The 7,525-nt window shown below is 43.8% G+C and overlaps 1 non-coding gene across 1 annotated transcript; it reads left to right on the top strand.

Moving 5' to 3' along the window:
* Window positions 1–7,099: 7,099 nt before the first annotated feature.
* TRNAK-UUU (transfer RNA lysine (anticodon UUU)) lies at window positions 7,100–7,172 on the top strand. The gene has a single exon. It is a non-coding gene; the product is annotated as a tRNA-Lys (tRNA).
* Window positions 7,173–7,525: the final 353 nt, after the last annotated feature.

The raw sequence follows: 7,525 nt of genomic DNA, 5'->3' as shown, positions 1-7,525 counted from the left end.
GTTTTTCACCGAGTTTCTTCGTACGATTGAAAAAAGGAATGCTCTAGGTCGGAGAAAACAAGAAGAAGATTGTTCACCAGTCTGTCTCCCAACCTCTTTAAAGCAGCTACCTACCGTGATCTGTTCTTGGGACAACATTGGCACCCCCGTTTGCTGGATCGTCTAGGCACTCTAAAGCGCTTCCATGAGAGACATATGGACTTTGAGTTATAGACAGAGAAGATCCTTTAGAGGATCAAGAGTGATTCCTCAATAAAACAAATGGGATTTTGAGGGAGGGCTGAACACGATGTACTGAAGGGTTCTCTTTCGCTGATCGGCGCCAGTCTTTCCTGCTGTGAATTTCCCAGGTCGGGAGGGGCCCTTTCCTTCTACCTTACTGAACCCATTCACCAATGGTTGGATCACTCAAAGCTAAAGACCAATTCCTTCCTTTTAGGTGGTCTAGGTGGTTGGGATACTATGCCCTTCTTTTTAGAGGCTCAAAGACGAGTTCTTTGAAGGAAGCAAAAGAACCCATGTGTCTCGGATGAAGTCTACCCTCTTTTTGTGCCGGGAAGAAGAATGAGATCCAACTCAAAGTCAAGGAAAGCGGCCTAGACCACTGACTTTTGATGGAAGGCTTCTGAACATGGATTGGTCTGATAAAGCCAAGTTTTTGGCGAATTAAATATTTTCTAAGAGCACTAGACCTTCTCTCTTTCAGGATTGATTCCCACTCACTGCCTGATAGCAGGCTTGGCCCATGAGACATATTGTCTTATTGTACTGGCTCACTTCACTACTTTGGAGGATGGGTTTTCCGCCTTTTTGGTTCGCAAACGCTCTAACCCATCGAGAAGCTCCATCCAAATTGGAGTTGATGTGAGCACTTCCCCAGAGGCAGAGGCTTTTTCTACAAAAGGGTGGGAGCATAAAATGTAGGTGAGTCAATTGCGTGTGGCCTTCAAGTATTTCGTATTGTAACAATATTAGATCGGCATCCAAACAAAGGTGCATGTACGGTTCCTAAGGGATACAATTTTGTCCTAATCATCAGGAAGACGAAATAAGTTGTGTCTCACCTTCTCAAGTCGTTGGAGCAGAGCAGTCTTAAACTGCCTGACTCCGCGACCAATAGAATTCTGATCTAGCCGGTGCACCTTCTCGAATGCGTAAAACCGACCTATGTTTGCAGCAAAAAAAAGAAAAATAAAGCGAGCAAAACGCTAGAAACTTCCATTTACTTTGCAGGATGTAGTAGGAACTAGAAACCAATTACCCGAGTCCCTATTCGAGATACGTGAAACTATTCTAGCCAAACCAATTGACCATAACTATCTGATTGCAACATGATTTCAACAAAACGAAGAAAGTATCGGAAATACCACTATCTAGTACATCTAATCTGCTCCCTCAAGTGTGAAACACAAAGGTGCTCCGAAATGAACAAGTAATACGTATGGATGATCGCCGAAAGAAAAATCTAATGCGGACGCTTACGAACATACTCCAAAATTAGCTCTCCAAAGCTAGGAAAAATGGCAAAGCCAGAAAAGTTCTCTAGTAAATCACACTATCTGTTTTTCTAGATAGACTCGTATGATTATGAATCAAAAGCAAAACATCCTCGAAAACCACGAATCGAGGCGCGCATGTGCCCCCCAAAAAAATATAAGAACAAACATTTTTGAACATGGGAACACAAAAATTTTCCAACTACACATAGCCTACGCGGCATTGATCCGACGCCAAAAAAATGAACCAGGAGTGCTCGCTCTGCCACAAAATCCAAACCCAAACGCATCAAAACAGCATGTGAAATGCACCATACGTATCCCCGCGAAAACGAATGCACGTACAGAGGTAAGCGACTCGGGGGCGCTCGGGCTCGATCTCGGCGGCGACGCGCAGGATGGGCGCGATGCTGCTGAGCATGGACGGGACGACCTCGTTGTCGAACACCTCCATGGAGAAGGTCGCCATGCCCAGGTGGGAGGGGAGGCAGGTGAAGAAATAGAGGTCCGGCCTTGCGTGCCCGTGGCTATTTATACGTCGATCTAACGGCCAAGATCAGCTGCTTCTCGGGAAAGGGAACCGCGGGGGATACCGGAGGCGTCGGTGTGGTGGAAATGCTGAGCTCCGCTGCTTGGTGAGGGGTTTATCTGTCTGGACGGTGGGGCGAACGTCATGGCTGGCCGCTGGAACACTTCGCTGCCTTTTTATCACATTAAAATTCGCTTACACACTAGGAAATGTTCTGCTGACAGCAGTGCCCCACAACGTTCAGCTTCGAAGAGGGTCTGTTTTTCTGTATAGAAAAGATTACAAGGTTCACACCTTTGGCTTTCTGCCGTTTCTCGGGCCCAGTGTCAGCGAGATGCAAGAATGACGTGTGAGTTAGTGGCGGTGCTTGCTGGTAGGAAATATTCAGGCCCTTTTCACCCGCGACGCGATACCAGAGTTATACTGTGTCCGGCTGGACTTTTGTCCTCTTTCGCTATAAACACTACAACAATATAAGCACCCTTCTAGAGATAAGAATAGCAAATGTTTTGAGGCACTGATGGAAGCATATCATATTTTAGTACTGATTGTTTCAATTGGATATGCATCAATATGTTGTATCCAGAACCTTAGAAAGCACATAAACCTCTAGACCAAGACTCAATAAAAACCAGAGCTGACAATACACTTATATAAAATATGTTCAGATGTCTCCCCTACTTTGAAATAATATTACAGTAAAAAGATTATTTATAATTGATTTTTATACGATTTAACTCCTCTAGATAAAAAGATATTACATTTGATTTAGTAAACTTTATTATCAGTACGGAGAAAGTAATTTGTTGGACTATAATATACAGTTCCTAACTCGTCATGTGCAGCCTGAATATTCCTATAAACCCCAGGGATGGAAGAGAGAGATTATTTAATGCCCTAATTTGAGGTCCTTTTTCCGATCAGTTTCATGCCAGTATGGGGTCAAAGTATACAAAAATCACATTCTCCCCGTAGAACGCTGTTCTTAGAGATCTCCTTTTTTTGGAAACTTTCATTGCGCATAGTACGAAAACCAACAGAAATCCCACTGGCAAACGTGTTGTGCCGGTTGCCGACTAGGCGATCGACCAACTTCCGACCAGAAGCGTTGGTCCAGTGAGGTGAGCCACGACCAGAACAGAGCTGTTACAAAGGAAGCCCACTCCCTTATGTTCTGATGGGAAATAGGACTAGGATCTGTAATAGTTGTATCTGCTTTCCTTTGGTTTGCATGGGCACGTGATACATTCCTAGCATGACATTGGAACAAGCAAGGACCCGGCGTGATCCAGAGGGCAAGCCCATCCTGGGTAACTTTGTATCCTGACCCAAGCCGGAAGTTTGTTGAACTTGTAGTCTAGGACATTGGTAGGGATCCGCATGGGCACGCTGAACAATCCGATGGCCACCCACAACACGAAACATCGGCCCCGCTCGTAGCGCTTGCCGATCATCCCTATCTCTACCGGGCCCGTATTCCCTGCCTCGCTGATACTTATTCATTTCTTTGAATCGATAAAGATGGGCATACATGCCTCTTAGTTCCGGGGAGATACTGTTTATGCCAGTGTGGACAAGTTCAAATGGAGCAAACCCGCAAGAGCATGGAGCATAGGATTTGAATTAGCCCAATGCGGATGGCAGTGATCGAGCAACTAAATGAAAGAACTCCAAATAGAAATCTTTTGCGCTTTCCTAATGTGTTCTAACAGGTGTTACAAGCTTCGATAATCTAGCGTGAACTAACCCGAACTATGGCTTCGCTTCCCTAAACTATGTGGTATAATCACTTTAAGTGAAGCATGTCCCGATGATTCCGCGGATAGGAGAAGGCCAGCTGGGTCATTTGTTTGTATAATTACGAGTCAATTCACTCCTGCAGTTTTTGCCCGAGTTAAAAGACAAGCAAGTCCTTTGAGTACACAGTGAATGAAGTGCCAAAATGTGAGCCTAGGGTGAACAGTGGTGCTTCCATGACAGTTGGATAGTAGATCAGAGAGGAAGGCCAGTAGAATATGGAGTTGTTTTCGTTCTCTTGTTATTCTTTTCTGGCTATAAGTATTTCTGTCTTGGATTCATTTGGCCATTAGGTTTGAATTGCCTTCTCTTTCTGTCTTTCATTTGAATTCTGTGATTTATCCTGCTATTTGGAGAGTAGTTGATATGGTCTTTCTTGGGTTTGGCTTTCAAAGTGCAGTTCGAAAAGAGTGAGTTGCTGTCCATGGCTGGAATGGAATATGTAAATAAGGTGGAAAATATGGCTTTCTTTCCATCTACCTATTTGAAGTAGTAAGCTTATCTTTTAGGTGGGAATAGTTTACAATCGAGTTTGAAAGCATTAATGAAGTGATCCTATTACATCAAGTTCTTTTTTGACCTTTTCATTTGAAAGTAGCCATAGGCAAGGAAGGCTACCTATTGATACGGAAAGAAAGCCATCTCTGGCTATTCTTTTTTAGGGTGGAAAAGAGTGCTCCATATCCATATATGTGCTTGAAGGGAAGGCCACATCTTTAATTGTATTCTTTTTCGAGGTCATCCTCTTCAGCCTGTGTTAGTAGTGCTAGTTTTTCGTTTTTAGTACCTTACGGGTCTATAGAAAGGCTTGGAGGATCCTAAAGTGTTAGTTTATGTTGGAATTGCTTTGCTCTTTTTCAAGCAAATAAGCTTGAAAGAAAGTGCTTTTATTTGAGTGGAAATGAAAGAAGAAATCGTCTATCTAGACAGAGTATGTGTATTATTCGGTCCATGCTTGCCCTTCTAGGCCCTCTAGATCTATATCTATCTTACTATCGAAAATGGTTTTAGGAGGAGCAGAGCAAGTCGCGTTTACAGCCAGCAGTTCTTATGGGCGTAACTCCCTCTAGTATTCCAATAATCTCCTTTCCTCCAATATGTCACTAGTATTCAAGTATGCGGCTCGTATTAGTATGCCAGGCGTTCGAGAGACTAGAATTATTTTCATAGCCTTCCCTTCAATATGCCATCTTGTCTTGCGGCGCTCTATCCTTCCAAGCGAGCCTGTGCTCGGGGAGCACTCCTTCTATCGTTCATAAAATATGCTTATCTCTCCTTGGTCGTAAAGCTTCGCTTTGCTTTCATTTACCGAAAATTCCATTGGAGTTTCCAGCCGGGAGGCGCAGTCTCGTACAAGCAACTTCTCTTCCTCTTTCGAAAAGTAGCAAAGCGGTGTCAGGTTGGAAGCCTGCGGGCCAGTCTGTTCTAGCACCTCATTCTTTACATCCTTGCATTACTCTCTTCCTTTCCTCCTTGCCCTAACTTGAACTGGCTGAAACTAAAATGGCCGGACTTTCTAATGATGGCACTGGCTTGGCTGGATCGACATGAACTTCTATTAGGACAGCAACTGTTTTGCCCCCTGTCGAACTTTGACTGAGACATAGCCTTGCTGCTGCGGGGCAGCCGACTTCTGATTCTAGTTACTGTCCTTCTTGTTCATGTAGTGCCTGCCTCTCTCCAAAACTCCTTCCCGCACTTGATTGAGCAAAAGATGCAGCTTCACTAATTGAGTTAGGCATCTGCACTTCCACTGTAGCTCTGAGTTCATTCTTCAAACCCAAAAGAAATTGTGTCACCAGCAGCAGTCCTCCTACATTCAGATCATACAATTTAACCTAGCGGAGCGGATTCAACTACTTAAGATATTCTTCCTCAGAGCCAGTCTGCTCTCTATCATCATCTATCGTCTAAATAAGTAAATAATGACACTAATATAGATCTTGTTGAGGACCCCCATCCAAGCCATAGGAAAGAAAGCCACTGGAGTGCGACGCTCAAAGCAAAAGTAAGTAATAGGTAAACAAGGTTCTATTAGGCTTGCAGGGCTGCTGCTCTTTGAAAGACAAGGTCTAGTGGAAGAGGCGGGTCGGGCAAGTTGAGTACTCAGATTCGGCGCTTGCTTGACATCTCTCTTTGAATCTGAAACCTGACATGACCATTGATTCTGCCTCCATTGCCGGAAAGGATAACGATGGACCTTTAGATAGCTCATAGGCAGAGGAAAGGTATATGTTAACAAATAAGGAAAACTGGATCCGCTACCAAATACGTTGTGGAGCCGTGTTCTCCAGGGAGGTTTGAGGGTTCTTGGGATGGGTTCTATGTTGCTGCCGATTCATTTCCTATTAATAAGGAGATATGTAAAGCCAGTCATTCTATTAAAGAGAACTTCCAGTGGAAGATTTTAGATGGTAATTCTATTGTAATCCCATGAGCTTGAGGAAAGGAAAGCTTTGTGTTGCATTGGTGTTTTAAGTCTTTGAGCAGTCAAATGAGCTAAGCTCCTGTGAATGAAACGCCTGTCCTGCTAAGCCCAAACTCTAATGTGCTTGACTTGGAAGTAGGCCACTCTTTCACTGTGAGGATCTTCTTTTAGTCTGTAGCCACCCCTTTCCCACTAATGACATGACCCAGGTATTCTATCTGTGGTTGAGCAAATGAACATTTATTCAACTTCATATATAGTTGATTCTGCTTCAAAAGGTCAAATACTTGCTGCAAATGGGTGACATGATCTTGCAAGGATTTGCTGTAGATTAAGATGTCATCAACAAAAACAAGTACACAAACCCTAGTCAGCTCAGCCAGAATTGTGTTCATAGCACTCTGGAGGGTGGGTGGTGCATTTGTGAGCCCAAATGGCCTAAAATTCATAGTGACGTGGGTGTTGAATGTCGTTTTGTATTCGTCTACTTCATGTAATCTTATCTGATGGTAACCAGCCCACAGATCCAGCTTAGTAAACCAAACAGCACAAGATAACTCATCCAACAATTCTTCAACTACAGGCATTGGGTATTTTATTAGACGAATCCATCTTATTTCCTTATTTCTCTATTTTGGTAGCAGGAGAAGTAGTTTGTTCAGCCCGGACTTCAAAGTAGTCTCCCCCATTGACCTTCTTTTTTAGATAGAATCCTCAATGAGTGGAAAGGACTCCCAAACTTGCTCCACAGTACTATACCATACAGAGCCGCGCCCTTGTGATATGATAAGAAGAAAAGGTGCCAGACCGCCCTCTTTTCTTTTTCGCACCCAGCCTTCTTGTAAAATCGGGTGTATAGATCAGTTGGTAGAGCATTGGGCTTTTAACCTAATGGTTGCAGGTTCAAGTCCTGCTATACCCAAAACAAAAAAACCACTCTTGTATTCGTAAGGATGCATTGGAATGGAGAGAACGGAGAGTCAGTTAGAATGACAAAATTGTTGAGGAATCATGTTGAAAGAACAACATTCTGTGTCATAAATATCGTATAAAGTGGGTTCACTAAGAGGGGAGAGAAAAAGGGGGCGACAAGAAGGCGGTCGGAGGCAATAAGTAGATGGACGGATCTTCGACAGGAGGTAGTAAAATTGCCAAACCTAAGAAGACCATTTCTTTGCTGTCGCTCTAGCCCTACCGGGAGGGTGCTTAGCCGGGTCCAACAAACCTTATGAATGGGTCCCACGCACTTAGGCAAAGAGCAGCTGGCGAAACGTA

This window comes from Triticum aestivum, chromosome 2B (assembly GCF_018294505.1).
Source record: "Triticum aestivum cultivar Chinese Spring chromosome 2B, IWGSC CS RefSeq v2.1, whole genome shotgun sequence".
In the NCBI taxonomy this organism is placed as follows: Eukaryota; Viridiplantae; Streptophyta; class Magnoliopsida; order Poales; family Poaceae; genus Triticum; species Triticum aestivum.
Note: the sequence above shows the minus strand (reverse complement) of the source record. Positions and strands in the feature narration are given on the sequence as shown.